Source organism: Macaca thibetana, chromosome 4 (genome assembly GCF_024542745.1).
Source record: "Macaca thibetana thibetana isolate TM-01 chromosome 4, ASM2454274v1, whole genome shotgun sequence".
Lineage (NCBI taxonomy): Eukaryota > Metazoa > Chordata > Mammalia > Primates > Cercopithecidae > Macaca > Macaca thibetana.
Window position 1 is genome coordinate 3,242,267 of NC_065581.1, and position 17,382 is coordinate 3,259,648.

The 17,382-nt window shown below is 47.0% G+C and overlaps 4 protein-coding genes across 25 annotated transcripts in view; 2 read left to right on the forward strand and 2 right to left on the reverse strand.

The window, feature by feature from the left end:
• The window catches only part of LOC126952529 (tubulin beta-2A chain), a 759,189-nt gene that overhangs the window by 225,723 nt on the left and 516,084 nt on the right, over positions 1–17,382 (reverse strand). The window contains exon 1 of one of the 18 annotated variants that reach the window (XM_050787215.1): positions 15,984–15,993. The exons of 16 other annotated variants lie outside the window; for them this stretch is intronic. The gene's annotated coding sequence lies outside the window, so the exon portion shown is untranslated. Of the gene's footprint in view, positions 1–10,654; positions 10,666–15,983; positions 15,994–17,382 lie in introns of those variants that run through there. One more of the 18 variants, XM_050787246.1, reaches the window with a different exon arrangement.
• The window catches only part of PRPF4B (pre-mRNA processing factor 4B), a 908,191-nt gene that overhangs the window by 202,005 nt on the left and 688,804 nt on the right, over positions 1–17,382 (forward strand). The gene's annotated exons all lie outside the window — the stretch shown is intronic.
• The window catches only part of FAM50B (family with sequence similarity 50 member B), a 667,415-nt gene that overhangs the window by 188,810 nt on the left and 461,223 nt on the right, over positions 1–17,382 (forward strand). The gene's annotated exons all lie outside the window — the stretch shown is intronic.
• The window catches only part of SLC22A23 (solute carrier family 22 member 23), a 190,238-nt gene that overhangs the window by 112,399 nt on the left and 60,457 nt on the right, over positions 1–17,382 (reverse strand). The gene's annotated exons all lie outside the window — the stretch shown is intronic.

A 17,382-nucleotide genomic window follows, 5' to 3' on the forward strand; every position in this document is an offset into this window, starting at 1 on the left:
ACATCCTTTCATGCTATTACGAACTCACATCAAGTTTATTTTTTAAAAAATCAAGCTATTAGCAAGGACAGGGGAAAACTGCAGTGAGTTTGTGGATCAGCCACAAGCTGTGTTGCACTGAAGTAACAAACAACTTTTTAAAATCTCAGAGGCTGAAAATGTCAACAGCTTCTTTGTTGTTCACACTACATGCCTACTGAGGGCTGGTGGGTCTCTGCTTGTCATTGTCACGTGGGGGTGCAGGCTGAAGGAGCGGCCACCATTGTGAATGCTGCTGGCCGGTGTCCAGGAGACCTAGCAGGTCTCTCACAGGTAACTGAATGCTCCAGCCCAGAAGTGACAGGTCACTTCCACTCACAGCTCGTTGGTCAGGATCAGTCGCACAGATCTGCCCAACCTCATGGGCATTTTAAAATCTCTTCAACATTTCGAAACTGCTTCAGAGACGCATCGTATGTGAAGGCACTGACACCACGTCCTGGGTGCTTTGTGTCTTTAGGGGAATGGCGGATGTCTCTAGGCCACTTTCTGTGTCTCCTTCATCAGAGCCCAAGAACCATCAAAACGACTAACTGAAGTCCCTTACCGTGGCTATCTCTGCCAGGTATGGGGACACCACATCTCCCCAGCCTACTGGGGCCTCTCTGTGGGGAGGTGACAAAGAGAACCCTGCCTTAGTGAGGTCTACCTGCCCACTAATCACAGCACCTGTAGCACGGTGGGGGCTCAGCCGTCTTCAACTTTATACTCCGATCTTTTTCAGGAACCTTTCCCTAGGACACCTTTTGTCTATTCTGCCATAGGTTGGGCAGGATCAACTAACTATAGGACAGCAGAATGGGGCTGACTGAGTAGCCTCAGTGGTGAGGAGCTTCAGGACCAGTCCTCAATAAAAATTAACAACAGCCAGGCTTAAAATATGAGCATTGCCACTATGATAAACCATGTTGCGGAGAAGCGTGGGGACTCTCCAGCCAGACACGCTGTGCTCCCAATCCCAGCTCTACCACCTTCTAGCCAAGCAAGCCTGGCCCAGCGCCCTGCCTTCTCTCTGCTCCATTTACCATCTGTGTGAGGGGGACAGTAGTGGAGTTTATTTCTTACAGGCTTATGGTGAGAATGGAATGAGGAGAAAAGAGCTAGAACAATGCCTGGTAGTGCACAGTAAAGTCCCTAGTTCCTTCTCTTATCGGCATCCTCTTGGTCTCCCTCAGCCATGCTCCTTTCAGACTCATTTGCTGCCACCATGAGCAAGATACATCCCTCACAACGATTTTGTGAGATAGGCATGCACCCTGCTTAAAGAATGAGAAGACTATGAGTGACCCAGATTCCCATCTGTCTGCCCCAGGCCCGTGCTCTTTCCCTGCAATGTTCCACCTCGCTTACACTGATGTCACGATGACAAGGGAGTCTGCTTTAACATAAGGGGAATAACTCAGTGAAGGTGGACCCTCCACTTGTACTTAGAGCTCTTCAAGGATGCTGCCCTGCTCTCTCAGTTCAACAAAGATACGTCAATATTTTCTCTATGAGAATCTATTCTGCATGCTTGACACAGTGACAGGGTTGAGCCACCAATTTAGTCCTCAGTATGCATAGCCAGCCGGGCTCAAGCCTCAGATGCTGGAGATGAATCAGGGAAGAAAGCGTCCAATGAAAGACAGTGACATGAATACCTAAACTCTGTCCCAGCCTAAAATTCAAATCTTATGGTAGTATTTTTAGTTGTGGCTTTGTAATGTAGTCTACAATGCATAACATACTGACTCTTAAGATGCACTTACGCCCTCGTCTGAAAATTGCTACCTTTCTCCCTTGACTTTTATTTTGCCTCATGGCCTTATGAGGTACCACAAGCTCAGCTTTATCCTTGCCTGTACTATTAATAGACTGGGTGAGTCCCCCTGGACTCTGTGATCAAAGTTTCCCATCTCTGAACTAGTAGCAATGTTGTCCTTGCTTCCAACCAGGTGAGTCATCTAGAGCAGAGGTTGGCAAACTACAGCCTGTGGGACAAATTTGGCCCACTGCCTGCTTTTGTAAATAAAGCTTTATTGTAACACCCATTTGTTTACACATCATCTATGGCTGCTTTATGTCAAAGTGGCAGGAGTAAGTAGCTGTGGCAAAAAACATATGGCCTGCAAAGCCGAAAATATTTGCCATCTGGGACATTACAGAAAAAGTTTGTTGAGCCCTAGTCTAGTATTATAGCCAGGCAAGGTGTGGGGAGGAAAGAGCTCTTGCCAAAGAAGGTCATTGCTGCCATGGAATGGTAAACTCACTCATTGTTTACAGGCAGACTCTCAGACCAAAGGGTATGCACTTCATTTAACAAACATTTTCTTATGCCAGGTCCTAAGACATAACAACGAGCAAGATAAACTCTACCCTTTTGGAGACTGAAAGTGTGTGTTGGGGTGAAGATGAGGGTGTAAGGAAAAGAGAAGGAATACAGAGATGTATAAAAGCAATGACAGCCCAAATGATAGCAGCATATTCAGACAGCAAAGAAATGAATGATAAAGCTATAAAGATCAACACAGGCGGTATCTCAGAAATAATGCTGAGTGAAAGATAACGTATGGAGGAACACACGTAATATGATTTGACTTATTAAAAATGCAAAACGAAATGATGTACTGTTTATGCATACTAACAGATGAGGTAAAATTATAAAGAAAAGCAAGGGCACAAATAACACGAAATTTTGGCTGGTTTTCCTTTGAGTGTGGGACTGGGGAGGGACACCCAGGGTGCCTGAAAGGCACCAAAGCTGGGTATTGAGTACATGAACGTGCACGGTGTAGAATCCTTTATAGCTAATATATATCTTATTAGTATTTTTATACCTGCTCCATGGTTAAATAAAACCAAACCATTTTGAACACAGAGTCAGTGTGATGGGCACTATGATTCTGTGACTAGGACAGTGGAGAGTGCTACAGCCACACGGAGGAGGGGCCGCTGACTCTGATGTGAGGCGTCAGAAGAAAATCCCTAGAAGAAGTGGCACCAACCTCATCTGAGGACTTTATGAGCAAACTTCACCCTGAGAAAAAGTCACAGGACAGTGTTCTGGCTAAAGTCCAGTGATGACACAGATTGCAAGGTTTTCAAGGAACTGATACCAGGTCAGCAAAACAGGCAGAACAAGTGAGATGGGGGCGGGTGACGGGGCTGAGAGGGCCCCCTGGGGCCCTACTATGCACCTGACCATCCACAGGAAGCCTTTATTCTAAAAGCAATGAGAGCCTTTGAAAGATTTATGGTGTGGAGTAAAGTCACAAGATCAGAGCTGCCTTTTTACAAGATTCTTCTGGCTGCGGCAACAACAGCTTCCTCTGGTACCGTAAAGTCCCTCAGGTTTCTGCTGGGTTGAGACTGGTGCCAGTCCCTGGATGTCTGCAGTAACGATGTGCACCCCTATTACTTGAGAAAAACAAGACGGTGCCAAGGCCAAAATCGCATGAGGTTCTTCATTATCATAGTAGATGCTTATAGACTACTATAAGCACAAGAAAACATTTTTGTGTAAATCGACTTTTTGTACATTAAATATTCGTGCACCTGTAGGGCTGCAATTATAAATGCATCTCACAGTGAATCTTTGCAAAGTGGTTGCTCCTTTTCCAAATTAAAGAATCTCCTATCATATGTCCACTTTATAAAAATAGTTTTTAATCTCAGACTCATTTTAAATAAGCATTTCTAAGAATGTTTCTTAATCCTTTAAAAGTATAGATAAGTAAAAATTACGAATGCTGTAAACACTTTATAAATACTTCTAAAATATATCAGTGGGAAAATCACTTAAAAAACACACTTTCCTGGTGGCAAGAATAAACACGGAGTTAGATAATGATACAAACAAAATAAAACACGGAACAGAGCTGCCTTTTGGTCTCATCATCACACTACCTAGTTTGAACCTGAACCTTAATTACCAAATAATTACCACATTCTTTTTGCTTCTTGTTATTTCTATTTTCAAAAAGGCCAATAAAGACTTTTATTCATTTATGCTTATGGTAAGTTAAGCCAGAACCTCACAGATAGCCTCCAAAGAATACAGTGATATTAAAAGTCCCCCAAATCATATGATCCAACATTTCTACTTCTGGGTGTAGTCCTTTAAGAACGGAAAGCAGGAACTCAAAAACACATTTGTACACACATGTTCACAGCAGCATTATTCACAATAGCGAGAATGTGGAAGCAATGTAAGTGCGAATGGGTAAACAAAATATGGCCTATCCATACAATGGAATATGATTCAGCCTTCAAAAGGAAGGGGATTCTCAGATCTGCTGCAACAACTTGGGTGAACATGGAGGACATTATGCTCGGTGGAATAAGCCAGTCACAGGAAAACAAATGCTGTATGAGTGCCTCCATTTATATGAGGCACTAGAGTAGTGAAATCCACAGAGGCAGAAAGGAGAATGGGGGTTGCCAAGGGCTGGGGAGAGGAGGGAGGAGGGGAGTTTGTTGTTAAATGGGTGCGCTTTCAGTTTGGGAAGATGAAAAGAGTTCTGGAGATGGATGATGGTGATGGGTGCCCTATGGGGTGAGTGAACTTAATGCCACGGAACCACAGACTTAAAAATGGTTAAGATGGGCTGGGCACGGTGGCTCATACCTGTAATCCCAACACTTTGGGAGGCCAAGGTGGGTGGATCACTTGAGGCCAGGAGTTTCAGACCAGCCTGGCCAACATGGCGAAACCCTGTCTCTACTAAAAATACAAAAAAAAAAAATTAGCCAGGTATGGTGGCCCCCGGCTATAGTTCCAACTACTTGGGAGTCTGAGGCACAAGAAGTGCTTGAGCCTGGGAGGCAGAGGTTGCAGTGTGCCGAGATGGTGCCACTGCACTCTAGTCTGGGTGACAGAGCAAAACTCTGTCTCAAAAAAAAAAAAAAAAAAAAAAAAAAAAAGTTAAGATGGTAAATTTTATGGTATGTGTATTTTACCAGGATCAAACAGAAAGTTGGAAAACACAGGCACCTTTGCTAAATCACACAACTGACAAGTTTACTAAAAATTAGCTTTGTCCCCTACTGTTGGAGCTAATTGTCTGAGTTCCCTTACAAGTCTGGGCTCCTTGGGGAAGTCCTCTGAAGTCACAGCCTGTACTCAGTGCCAGCCATGCCTGACCAGGGCTGCCCACAAACACATGTGCCTGCAACTGGCCCATATGAAAAACAAAAACTCCCTGTTCTCAAAACAAACAACATTCCTCAGAGAGCACTCTGTTGCCAGGACAGAGAGATGTATTGGAGCTGGAATGCTGCAAAGGGAAATTTGGTCATCTCATTTTTTTTCACAGTTCTTTTCCATAAAGAACATCCATAGAATAGCCTATTAGGCTGCCAAGATACTGCAACAAATGCCCCAGCCCCGCATTTGAGCAGGACGCTGCCAGATGCGACACATATCACTCTAAATGACACGGCTCTCGAATTCCCCATTCACGCCCATTCCTGTGGTCACTGATGAGGGGACTTCAGTCGGCTTGAAGAACTCACACCTTTCCACACCTCTCCTGGGTGTCTCATTATCTGGTAAAGCGGATTTATTAATGAACTGGGTTGACATTAGCTGGGAACATCACAGAGAGAAGCCAGTGTGCCCCAACAGCGCACAGTTAGGGGTTTCTAAACTCAAGGTAGGGGAGGTAGGAACGGGAGGCAGACAAGGCTGCTGAGGGTGGCGGTGGCCCAAGCCGGAAGGCAGACAAGCCTCAGGCTGGAGAGCGAAGGAGAAGGGAGAGCGCGCCTGCTCTGCGTACGCCACACGCGCAACCAGCCCCGGGGTCCCTGGATGTGGCACCAGGAGTTGGTGCTTCTCTTTCCTCTCAAGAAGTTGGCTTCTCTGGAAAGCGGGGGAGGGTCTGAATAAAGCAGCCACCAGGAGGCTCCGGGTTCTGAGGCGGCCTTGTTCTTCCAGACACAGAGGAGGCTGGCACCGCTGGGCTCGGAGGCCGCTTGGTCCTCAGTAGCCGTGCCAAGCGTGGCCGGGGACAGCCCGAGAGCTCAGAACAACCTTCCAGGGCCAACCCTCTTGCTCTACACATGAAGAAAGTGAATCCAGGACTGCTGGGGACCTGCCCCAGGGTCACCCAGCCTGGGAGGGGTGGACGCGGCAGTGGGACTGGGTCTGCCCCCCAGGGCACCACTGGAAGGACATCTGGAGAGTCTGCAGACTCTGATGCAGACACATGGACCTGGCGGCAACACGGGGAACAAGGGCCTGCTTCCACGGGGCCGGCACCCAGGGCAGGGCAGGCACCCCTGGGTGCAGCAGGCCTTTCTCTGGTTCATCACTCAGACCACCACTCCAGCCTTTGAAATCAACAACAACCACACACAACTCTTCTCCTCCAACCTCACCCAGCTTTTTACCTTTGTTTCTCAGAAAAATCCTAGTAACCTTTAAAAAAAATACACACATTTAGAAGAGACAGCTTTTTCAGGAGTGAGGAGGTAAACAGCAGTGTACCTAGCCATGTGAATCCTCTGCCCTTCATAGCTGTGAGTCCCTTTGATGAAGAAATAAAGTAAGTGACTTACTCCTAACAAACTAAGTGGAGAGAGGGAAAACAAGTAATTTTGCATAGGAGAAGCCTGGCAGACCCCGTCTCAACTGAGGAAGGTTAGCGTGACCAGTGACGACACACGCTGACATCACAACCCCTGCCTCGATACCCTGCCACGAGCAGGGTGGTGCTCTTCCCCCGAGTCTGATCAAGAGAAAGTATCAGACAGACCCACACTGAGGGGCATTCTGTAAAATACAAACCCTTTACAACACTGTCCTCATCACAGTGTTACAGTCACAAAAGACAGACCCAAGGAGCTGTCACAGATCAAAGGTGACTGTGGAGACACAACTACATTTAATAGAGTGTTCTGGAACAGAAAAAGGACCGTAGAGAAAACACTGATGAGATTCAAGGAAAGTCCGTCGTTTAGTTAGTCCGTTTCTCAGCTCTGGGGACTGTAGCGTGGTGATGTGAGTTCACGTTAGCGGAAGGTGGGTGAGTGAAGGGCTTACAGAAATCTCTGTACTGCCTTTGCCACTCCTCTATAAGTCTAAAACTATTTTAACTGTACTGCCTTTGCCACTCCTCTATAAGTCTAAAAGTATTTTAACTGTACTGCCTTTGTCACTGCTCTATAAGTCCAAAATGACTTTAAAATGTTTTTAAACTATGATGAAAAAGTAAGTATATTTATATTTCATTCAAAGAGTTAACGAAACCCAAGAGTCGTGGGCTTCTCTGATCAAGTTCTCTGAGGGCGGAGCGGCAGGAAAGGAGAAAGCAGGCCACAGGTGGGATGTTCTGGCAGTCCACAGTCCACGACAGTCTGTGCCACAGCACCTCCTTTGGGTGGAATTCTTGCTGCCTGAAGGAGAAGCCCAACAAGGCACCTCTGGCAAATGCAATGTTTCCCACCAGTTATCCTAAAATCAAATTAAAACCGGATGCAGTCTACGACCAAGCACCCAAATCACTGGTACAGCCCTTGACTTTGTAAAATCAAAATAGCTCGCTGGCCTAGAGGTAGGGAGAGGGCAAGCCCACCACAGAATCACAGAAGGGGGTTCATTCCACAAAGAACAAAGGAGACTCATCCAACAAATGTATCCAGTGCTTTGGAACGTGAGAATCCACAGGTCAGGTGAAAGTGCTGGTGTCACGGAGCTCACATACATCCTCATGGGGGAGGGCAGAAATGCAACACAATGCAATAAACAGAAACAAAATGCCATAAACAAAAACATCAGAGTGGAAAATGTATGCAGGTCACAATGCTACCATCAAACAAAAACAGAAAAGAAAATGACAAGTCTTGGCGAGGATGTGGAGAAACTGAAACCCTTGCGGCCTGTTGGCGGGAATGTAAGACGGAACAGCCGCCCACTGTGGAAAACTGTGACAGTTCCTCAAAAATATAAAAATACAATCACCATATGACCCAGCCATCCCACTTCTGGGCATATACCTAAAACAAATGAAAGAAGGGACTCAGAAAGGTATTTGAACAACCAAGTTCATAGCAGCGTTATTCACAACAGCAAAACACGGAAGCAACTCAAGTGTCCATCAACGGATGAATGGATAAGCAAAATGTGATCCATCTATACAGATATATGGATACAGTGGAACATGATGCAGCCTTGAAAAGGAAGAAAATCTTGTCATGTGCTGCAGTGTGATGAACCTTGAAGACAAAATGCTAACTGAAGTAAATCAGTCACAACAGGACAAATATCATCTGATGCCACTTATGAGGTACCGAGCATTGTCAAATTCAGAGACGGAAAGCAGAAAGGGGGTTCCCAGGGGCTGTGGGGAGGGGGAATGGGGAGTTAGTATATTTTGCAGACCAGAGTTTCAGTTCTGCAAATGAAAAAGTTCTGGGGTGGCTGGGCACGGTGGGTCACTCCTGTAATCCCAGCACTTTGGGAGGGCAAGGTGCGCAGATCACCTGAGGTCAGGAGTTTGAGATCAACCTGGCCAACATGGCGAAACCCCGTCTCTACAAAAAATATAAAAATTAACCAGGTGGGGTGGAGCATGCCTGTGATCCCACCTACTCGGGAGTCTGAGGCAGGAGGATCACCGCAACCCGGGAGGTGGAGGTTGCACTGAGCTGAGACTGCGCCACTGCACTCCAGCCTGGGCAATGACAGCAAAACTCCACCTCAAAAAAAAAAAAAAAAAAAAAAAGCAACACCACCAAAGTTCTGGGGCTGAATGGCATGACGGAAGCACAACGTGAATACGCTTAACTTTACTGAAATGTACACTTAAAAATGGTTAAGATGGTAAATGTTATGGGGTGTGTTTTCTACCATAATTGAAATTGAAGTCTATGCAGAAAATTAGAGTAGGAGACTGACCAGAGAAACAAGCTGGTGAGCGCTGACGAGGCAGTCAGGGAAGGCCTCTCTCAGCAGGGAGGTGGGGTGAGGAACAGAGTCAATGTCTCCAGAGTGCTTGGCATCCTTTCTGTCTCCTGCTCTCTCACTGCCCTGCCTCACCACCTTTTCAGGCTCACTAGTCACCCCTCCTCCCACTCCATGACGCTCTAAACTCCTCAGGGTGGTGGAGTCACTCATGGAGATGGCCTAGAGCCTGTGCAGGAGAAAGTACAGGGATGAAGTTATCCTTCCTGACGTGCCGAAGGATTAGAATCCCCCTTGCAAAGCAGGTATAAGAGGAAAGGGAGCTGGTATGTGTATTTCAGCCTGCTGCCGGCTGCTGGAAATCCGCGGCACAGCACCACACCTGTTAGTGGAGAACGGCCGTGCTGGAACCGGTTTCAAAGATTCGCTCTCATTGCTGTCTTTTGGCTAACTTCGCAAAGCTGATGTGCCCATCCTCCAAAAATAATACTCAGCCAGTCAAAGGATGGGCTAAAATACAGAAGTGACATCATCACTTTGCATTTCAAAAAAGGCCTGGTTTGGGATGAAATGAACAGAGTTCTCCCGGCACAGCCTCACTGGGCCAGTTGCCACCATCTGTCCGTGGGTTCATCCGGAACAGCAACCAGCGGTGGGCCACAGTCAGGAAAAGGAATGAGGCTCTCTCCATAACCTCCGGGCCCACATTAAACTTCACATCCAATGACACCGAGGAGGAAAAGGCACTGAAGAAAGAAAGCAGGACTGCCTGGAAATTTTACAAACACTCAGCCATCTCAGGTAATTGGCCTCAATCACAGAGTACTACTCAATCAGATTTTAAAAGATGCCCCTCTGTCAGAACGCAGAGAGATCGAAGTAGATCCTGCATCCCTCTTCTCTGCCCCGCTCCCTCTCTTCTCCCTCCCCAAAGTCCAATTAAGTCCAAGTGCCAACCTAACATAAGAAGGCTAAGAATTCTGTTCACATCTACCATGACCTTAGTCCACAGGGTCTCTCACGAGAAGAAATCCACACAGCTGGAGTGAACCCTAGTGCTCCCAGCGGGGCCTAGCATTCTGCAGTACACTTAGGGTTCACTTGCAGGTTTAAATGTTATCTAAGAATAACCTAATGCAGAGATGTACACACTGGGGCCACTTTGGTTCTATTTCACTATCAATCAGTTCCACGCACCAAAAGCTGGCTGCCATTCGGCATCTCTGAGCCTGGTACGTATCAGTGGACCCTGAGTGGGGCTATGGAGTGTACTAAACATCATCACTAAACATTTATATTCTAAACATCAGTTTCAGGTCCCACAGGCTTAAATAATATGCTGCCTGTCTGCTAAACCACTAGCTTCCAATGCGGAAGCTGGAGTTCTGCCTCGAAGTCCCACCCAGAGATCTGAGGGAACCAGGACACTTACTGTTGATGTTGGCGCCTCTTTTTCCATGAATTTGGTCAACTGCCTGAATGGAATGAAGAGAAATCATATCCTGACTCATTAGAGTGATGAAAAATTTCTCAAACTTACCAAAATGCCCCTGATGAGAGTATACAAGATCGGCCCTGTCCCTTCTCTCACGGAGCTACAATGACAATAACAGCAATGACTCGGGGAATCGACCAGTAACGGTAAAAGGAAAAGGAAGAGAGTGATTCTAGGTTATCATCCATTATTCACCATTCCCCTTGGGGGCTCATGAAGATGTGATTTGCACACAAATGTCCCCCCCAACTCATGGAGACTTTATTCTGATTGATATCAATTCATTAATCAACACCTGTAGGATGTGGTTGAGCAATAGGTTTTGAATCCCACCAACTGTTCTGGCATCCATGCCAAATCCTTCTGGGTCATGAGGCTTTGTGAGAAATCTCAGCAAATTCCCTCTACTATTAAAAACACTTACGATACATCTCCAATATATGGGAATTGGACTAAAAAGTCTATCCCTCCCAGCTTTAACCATTTAGAATCACATATGTATATCTCTTCTGCTGCGATACTGCGGCACAGATTTTCATCATGTTCCATGAATTCATTCATTCATCAAACTGGTATTTAGATACCCATTCTGTGCCAGCTGCAAATCCAAGCACTGGAGATGGAGTGGAGAACAAGAACAATAAGGACCCTGCTTTCAAGGTGTTTCCTCTAGAGTGGATGAGTGGTATGCGGAGATGCAAATACACAAATAAACGAAGGTATTTTAAGGTAGTGGTAGATGCTTTAAAAAAGGCTGGATGAGTCTAAAGAAATTGTTTGGGTACTGATTAGACTAGCTAGCCTGAGAAAGTTTCACAGCCATCAACTGAACAGAGATCATAATGACAAGACCTGGCCAGGCCTGCAGAGGTCTGGAGGGGAGCATTTCAGGCAGAGGGAAAGGTGAGTACAAAGGAACTAAGGAGCAAGCGGGAGCTGAAAGATCCATCTGGCTGGACACAGTGCAAGATCAGGAGGGCCAAACCATGCAGGACAGCATGGGCTGCAGTGAGAAGTTTGGAATGCACGATGGAAGCTGTTAGAGGGTGTGGCAAAGACCACCAGTCATTGTCCAAGACCCTTCTCCCCTTCTTCCCACAGGCTCATAGCTGCACCAAACAAGACCACGTTCTCCAGCCACCCTTGCAATTGGGTGTGGATAGATCTGGCCAATGGGATGTGAGAAGCGGTACCCATGACTTCTGAGCAGTGACCTGAAGGGGAAGGAGTGTTCCTTCTTCCTCTTTTCCACTACTCTGCTGGCTGGATTAGGACAGCAGAAGGGGCCTGGGCTCCCAGTGTCATGGGACTGCCACAGCAGCCCAGGACTGACTGTATTGATGATAGAAATCAACTTCACTTTGTTTAAATCCCTGTTCTGGTTCTAAGTGCTTTCAGAAGTGAAACTATTGCTAACTATATAGACAGTTCGATGCAGGAGAGTATAAGCTCTGATTCAGGCTGTATGAATATCACCCTAGTTGTAAGTGAAGAATGAGCTGTAGAGGTCTGAGCAGGAAGCAGGAAGATCAGTTAGAAAGCCATTCTGCTTAGTTTTCCAGGCATGAAATGAAAAGGCTTTGCCTCAAGGGGTGGCAGTGGAGACAGAGAGAAACTGAGGGACTCAGAATGGAATGTGGAGGAAGAACTGAGAGGATTTGCTGATCGAGGGAGAGACAGACAAGAAAGGGTGACTCTTACCCATTTTTGGCTTGAGCAACTGCATAGATAATGGTTCTAGGGAAGGATGGCCCTGAGGATATGGGAGGAAGGAGGGTTCTGTTTTGGCCACACAACCTGAAATGCCTACTGGACATCCAAGTAGAACATCCACAAGGCAGTAGGGCATATGATTTTGGAAGTCAGCAGGGAGGTCAGAGTTGGTGATATACACCTGGAAGTCTCTGGCCTATGGAGAGGTGAATTGGTGCCATGTTTCTAGCAGAGCAGACATGCAGAGGGTGTAGATGGAGAAATGTCAGGAGTCCCAGATCCAACCTTTGGAGGGAGGCCAAAGGAAGGGAAAAACCAAGTGGGTGTGGTGTCATGAAAGCAAAGAAGAGGGTGTGGTCAAGCTGGGTCAGACACTGCTGAGAAGTTCAGATAAGCAAAAGAGAAAATGACCAATCCTGTGGCAGCCTGGAGGCTGTGGGTTATCTTATCAAGGGAATTCCACCTGAGCAGCGGGGATGATGGAAGCCTGAGTGGACTGAGGCAAGGATGGGAAGCAAGGCCCCAGAGACAATGCTTGGGGCTCGTGTTTGGAGAAGTGTTGCTGTGAAAGGGAGAAATGACACTGCTGTCTCTAATTCTACTTGCTGCCTGAACTGAGCCTGTCCAATATAACAGCCACAAGCCATATGTGGTTACTTAACGTTAATTAAAATGGTTTTAAATGACAAATCGGTCACTTAGTCACTCCCGCCACATCTCAAGCACTCAATAGCACACATGCCTAGTGCTGGACTATTGGGGCAGGTAGAGAAAATTTCCCTTGGTGCTGCAGGTTCTCTTGGGCGGCTCTGACCTAAACTCTCCTCCTCTAAGTTCCTCTTTAAAACTGTTTATTATGCTTGGTTTGCCTCGTAGGATGATGTGAGCGGGACGATGGCAGAAGAAAAGCATGTTTCCTACTTGATTTTCCTTTTTTTTTTTTTTTTTTTTTTATTAAGACAGAGTCTCACTCTGTTACCCAGGCTGGAGTGCGGTGGCGCAACCTCGGCTCACTGCAAGCTCCACCTCCCAGGTTCATGCCATTCTCCTGCCTCAGCCTCCCGAGTAGCTGGAACTACAGGTGCCGCCACCACGCCCAGCTCATTTTTTGTATTTTTAGTAGAGACGGGGTTTCACTGTGTTAGCCAGGATAGTTTCGATCTCCTGACCTCGTGATCTGCCCGCCTTGGCCTCCCAAAGTGCTGGGATTACAGGCATGAGCCACTGCGCCCGGCGTGATTTTCCTTTTATAACTTAGACATGCGACAACCATTGTTCCATGCCTGTGTCCAAATTCTTCGGGTTCATGTTTACAAACTGTTTATAATAACTTTCAATGTTTGAAGAGGGCAGAGGTCTGCATAGCTTCTCAGGAGGTAATTATTCTCAGGTTTTCCATCGTTCCTTCATTCAGAGTTACCTCCTCAGCCCTCTGAAAAGAGGACAGGAACGAGGCAACGGCCTCTCAGGCCCTGGAGATGGTGTGGCTTCTCCCTGTGCCCTTCTCTCCTCTCCCTGCACTCCACACAGGCATCACGAACGGAAAAGCCAACTGTGCAAACATTCGCTTCCACTGTCACAAGGTGAAAAGGAAAAATGCCAAAAAGAAGAGCTTGGAAAAACAGCAGAAGAGCAATGACCTCCTGCAGAGAACATGAAATAAGATCCGGCAGTGACCCCACTAAAGAAACGGAAAATAAGATCCAACCCAGAACGGGTCAGAGACCACCACTGTGTTTTAGGGTAACAATTACAAAGGAAAAGGGGGATCGGGCACTGTAATATCCCAGGACTGCAGCTTGCACTCTCTGGGTGGTGCATTCTGTAATTCAATTAAATCCTTGCAAAGAACAAGATCCGTGTATCACAGAGTCACCAGATACTCCCCCAACAACTCCGGGCACACAAGAAAGTTCACACAGTAATTCTTATATGTGGTTGGTGGACTCTAGACTCACGGGACTCAAGAAGCCCTGGTGAAACACAAGAAAACTGAGCGATGATTCCAAAGACCATCTTTTCAGTGGCAAAACTGTCAAGAAGAGGAAGGATTTTGGTAAATTTCATTTATGGGAAATATAGATTTGAATGATTAGCTCTCCAGTTAACTTTTTCCAGGGATGCCTATTGCATCAAAGAGGAAATTATCAGGTTGAACTTGTGAAACTCAACAAACTATAACCGTTTCATGGCAGGTCCTAGAATCAGAAGGGTGTGATCCCCTGAATGATCTCCCCCAAACAAAATGATCTCCTCCAAAGCAAAGCACATCACTTTGTACCTCAAAAAGCTGGCAGTGTCTCTCCACGGTCCACAGGGTAAAGAACAGACCCCTTGAGGTCTCCATGTCCCTCTGAGGCCTTCCCTGCTCTGGTCTACCTTTGCACAGCGCCCCCATGATAATCCCATGTCCCCTGGGGAGAGTCACATCCTGTCTGGCCAGGCTCCCTGGTAACAGGGGCTAAGACTTGGGGAAGGGACTTCATCCTCAGATGCTGGAGAAAGCGGCCAGCGAGTCACAGAGGCAGCTGGACCATGGAGTCATGGGCAGGGGGCAGGTCTAAACCACACCATCAACCCAGTGATGAAAAGCAGGCACCAAGGCGGGCAGGTATGAGGCAGGGAGATGGGTCACCAAGGTGGGGCTGGGCTCCGGGATGCCGGCTCTGGAAGTGGGTGCAAAGATTGCAGCCCTCTCTGGGTGTGTTCTTGGCAGTCTATAGAAGTTTTAAAATCGTATGCTCTCATGTCAGTGAAAATCTTAGTCTTATATTAATACAAGGGTATTCTTGATCATCTGGATGGGATGCCTGTAGCCCAGTGCGAACCTACAATAAGATTTTGGAGCCCACATTTTCATCTGGATTTACACTCACCAAAGGCCACATGTCACCATGATTGGCTGCACAAATGCAAGTCTAATAGGTATGAATAAAGTAGTAGCAGAATCAAGATCTCACACGTGTACGGCCAACCCTACTGAGCCTAAGCGTCAGGCGGGGGACCACAAGGACCCTGCCCATCCATCTTGTAAAGATCAGCTTCATTAGCAAGAAGAGTAACAGGCAATAATGAATGCTTCCAGTCTCAACGACAGCCAGAAATGGACTACATGCATATTTAATTATTAAGGTAATGCCACAAATCTAACTCTATCTTCAGGAGACAGAGTAGCGCTGCCATCAAGTGACACCCCATTACAGCGAATGACTGAGGCTTGCTCATGGAGCAGGCCGGGGTGAAATACATAAAGCTTGAGTATTCCACATCAGCAAAGCCTTAAAATCATTGCCAGCTCAGATGGCAAAATTATGCAAAAAGGCAACGCGTACTCTGGAATTACTCAAGTCAAAATGCCAAAATAGATTAAATATTAATCTGAATCTGAAGCTACATCTTTCTGCTATTCAACCAAACATGAGTCAATGGATAATTGTGTTTCAGGAGAAGACTGACGTCCATCACACGAACTCCTGGATTGAAAGTATATTACACAGGTTTTGAAACTGTCTGTTGTTAATATTTTGGTTTTATAGTTATTTGGAAGTTAGAGAACTCATGCAAATTCCTTACAAGATGATTGTACACATTTAAATAATACTCTAATAACATATTTTAAGTCAAAGAAAGAGGGGGCTGTTGGGAACAACACAGCAGTATAAACAGGGCACTGGAGCCAGGTGGACTCGGGACCCGAGGAGTTCCGTTTCCTCCACCTCTTAGTGATACCGAAGGGAAGTGCTGGGAAGGGAAGAGCTGGGTAGAGAAGGGCATGGTCCCCAGGCTAGGGCTCCACCCCCACGGACCTAGATGAGGACAGGTATTTCCTGCCCAAGACCACCCTGGCCTGCCACACCCCCGTCCTGTGCCTATGAAAACCCTGGAGGTGGCCGGGCGCAGTGGCTCATGCCTGTAATCCCAGGACTTTGGGAGGCCAAGGTGGGCAGACCATGAGGTCAAAAGATTGAGACCATCCTGGCCAACATGGTGAATCCACGTCTCTACTAAAAATACAAAAATTAGCTGGGCTCCTGTAGTCCCAGCTACTCGGGAGGCTGAGGCAGGAGAATCACTTAAACCCAGGAGGCAGAGGTTGCAGTGTGCGGAGATCGCGCCACTGTACTCCAGCCTGGTGACAGAGCGAGACTCCACCTCAAAAACAAAACAACAACAACAACAAACAAACAAAAAACCCCAAGACCCTAGCAGGCAGACACACAGGCGGCTGGACATTGAGAGGAGCACATCAGCAGAGGAACACACAGGCGGCTGGACGTTGAGAAGAATGCACCGGCAGGCACCGGCATGCACTGGCAGGCTGGCAGGCCATCGACCAGCAGAATGACACGGAATTTGGTGGGGCAGTCAGAGGAGAGCCCAGGCCGCCGAGCAGCCCGACTCCAGGGAAAAACCATCTCCCTTCTGGCTCCCTCATCTGCTGAGAGCTACTTCCGCTCAATAAAACCTTGCACTCATTCTCCAAACCCAGGTTGATCGGATTCCTCCGGTACACCAAGGCAAGAACCCCGGGATACAGAAAGGCCTCTGTCCTTGCAATAAGGCAGGGGTCTGACTGAGCTAACACAAGCTGCCCACCGATGGCTAAACTAAAAGACACCCTGTAACACATGCCCACCGGGGCTTCAGGAGCTGTAAGCATCCACCCATAGACACTGCTGTGGGGTTGAAGCCCACAGCCTGCCCGCTTTATGCTCCCCTAGAGGTCTGAGCAGCGGCGCACTGGAGGAGTGACCCATTCCCCCATCCCACACCCTGCAAGGGGGACAAGGTAACTTTTCCCATTTTATTAGTAGGTAACCTTAGGCAAGTTACCTTCCCTAAGCCTCAGGTTTCCGTTTGTGAAATGAGTGCTCATATCACAGAATTACTGGGTGGATTAAATAGTTCCATAGCACTCAGCAGTGAAAAAGTTCACCTTTGCACAGTCCCCACATGACAATTCCGTGTCACCTATGGAGTCACCTCCTGGCTGGCCAGGCTCCCTGGTGAGAGGGGCTCAGGGAAGGTGCAGCGTACAAGCTCAGTAAATGTTATCTCTGGCTTAAAGGCATCTCCAGCAAATTAGACAAGGTGCAGGAATTAGAGGTCTCAGTTTCCTTAACTGTAAAATGGGGCTATTTGTGGGAGCTACTTTACATGGTCACTGTGAAATTTACATCTCTATATATTTGTGTACAGGTATGTATGTATGTATGTATATAACTCAGCATAGTTTCTGAACTTAGAAAATGCT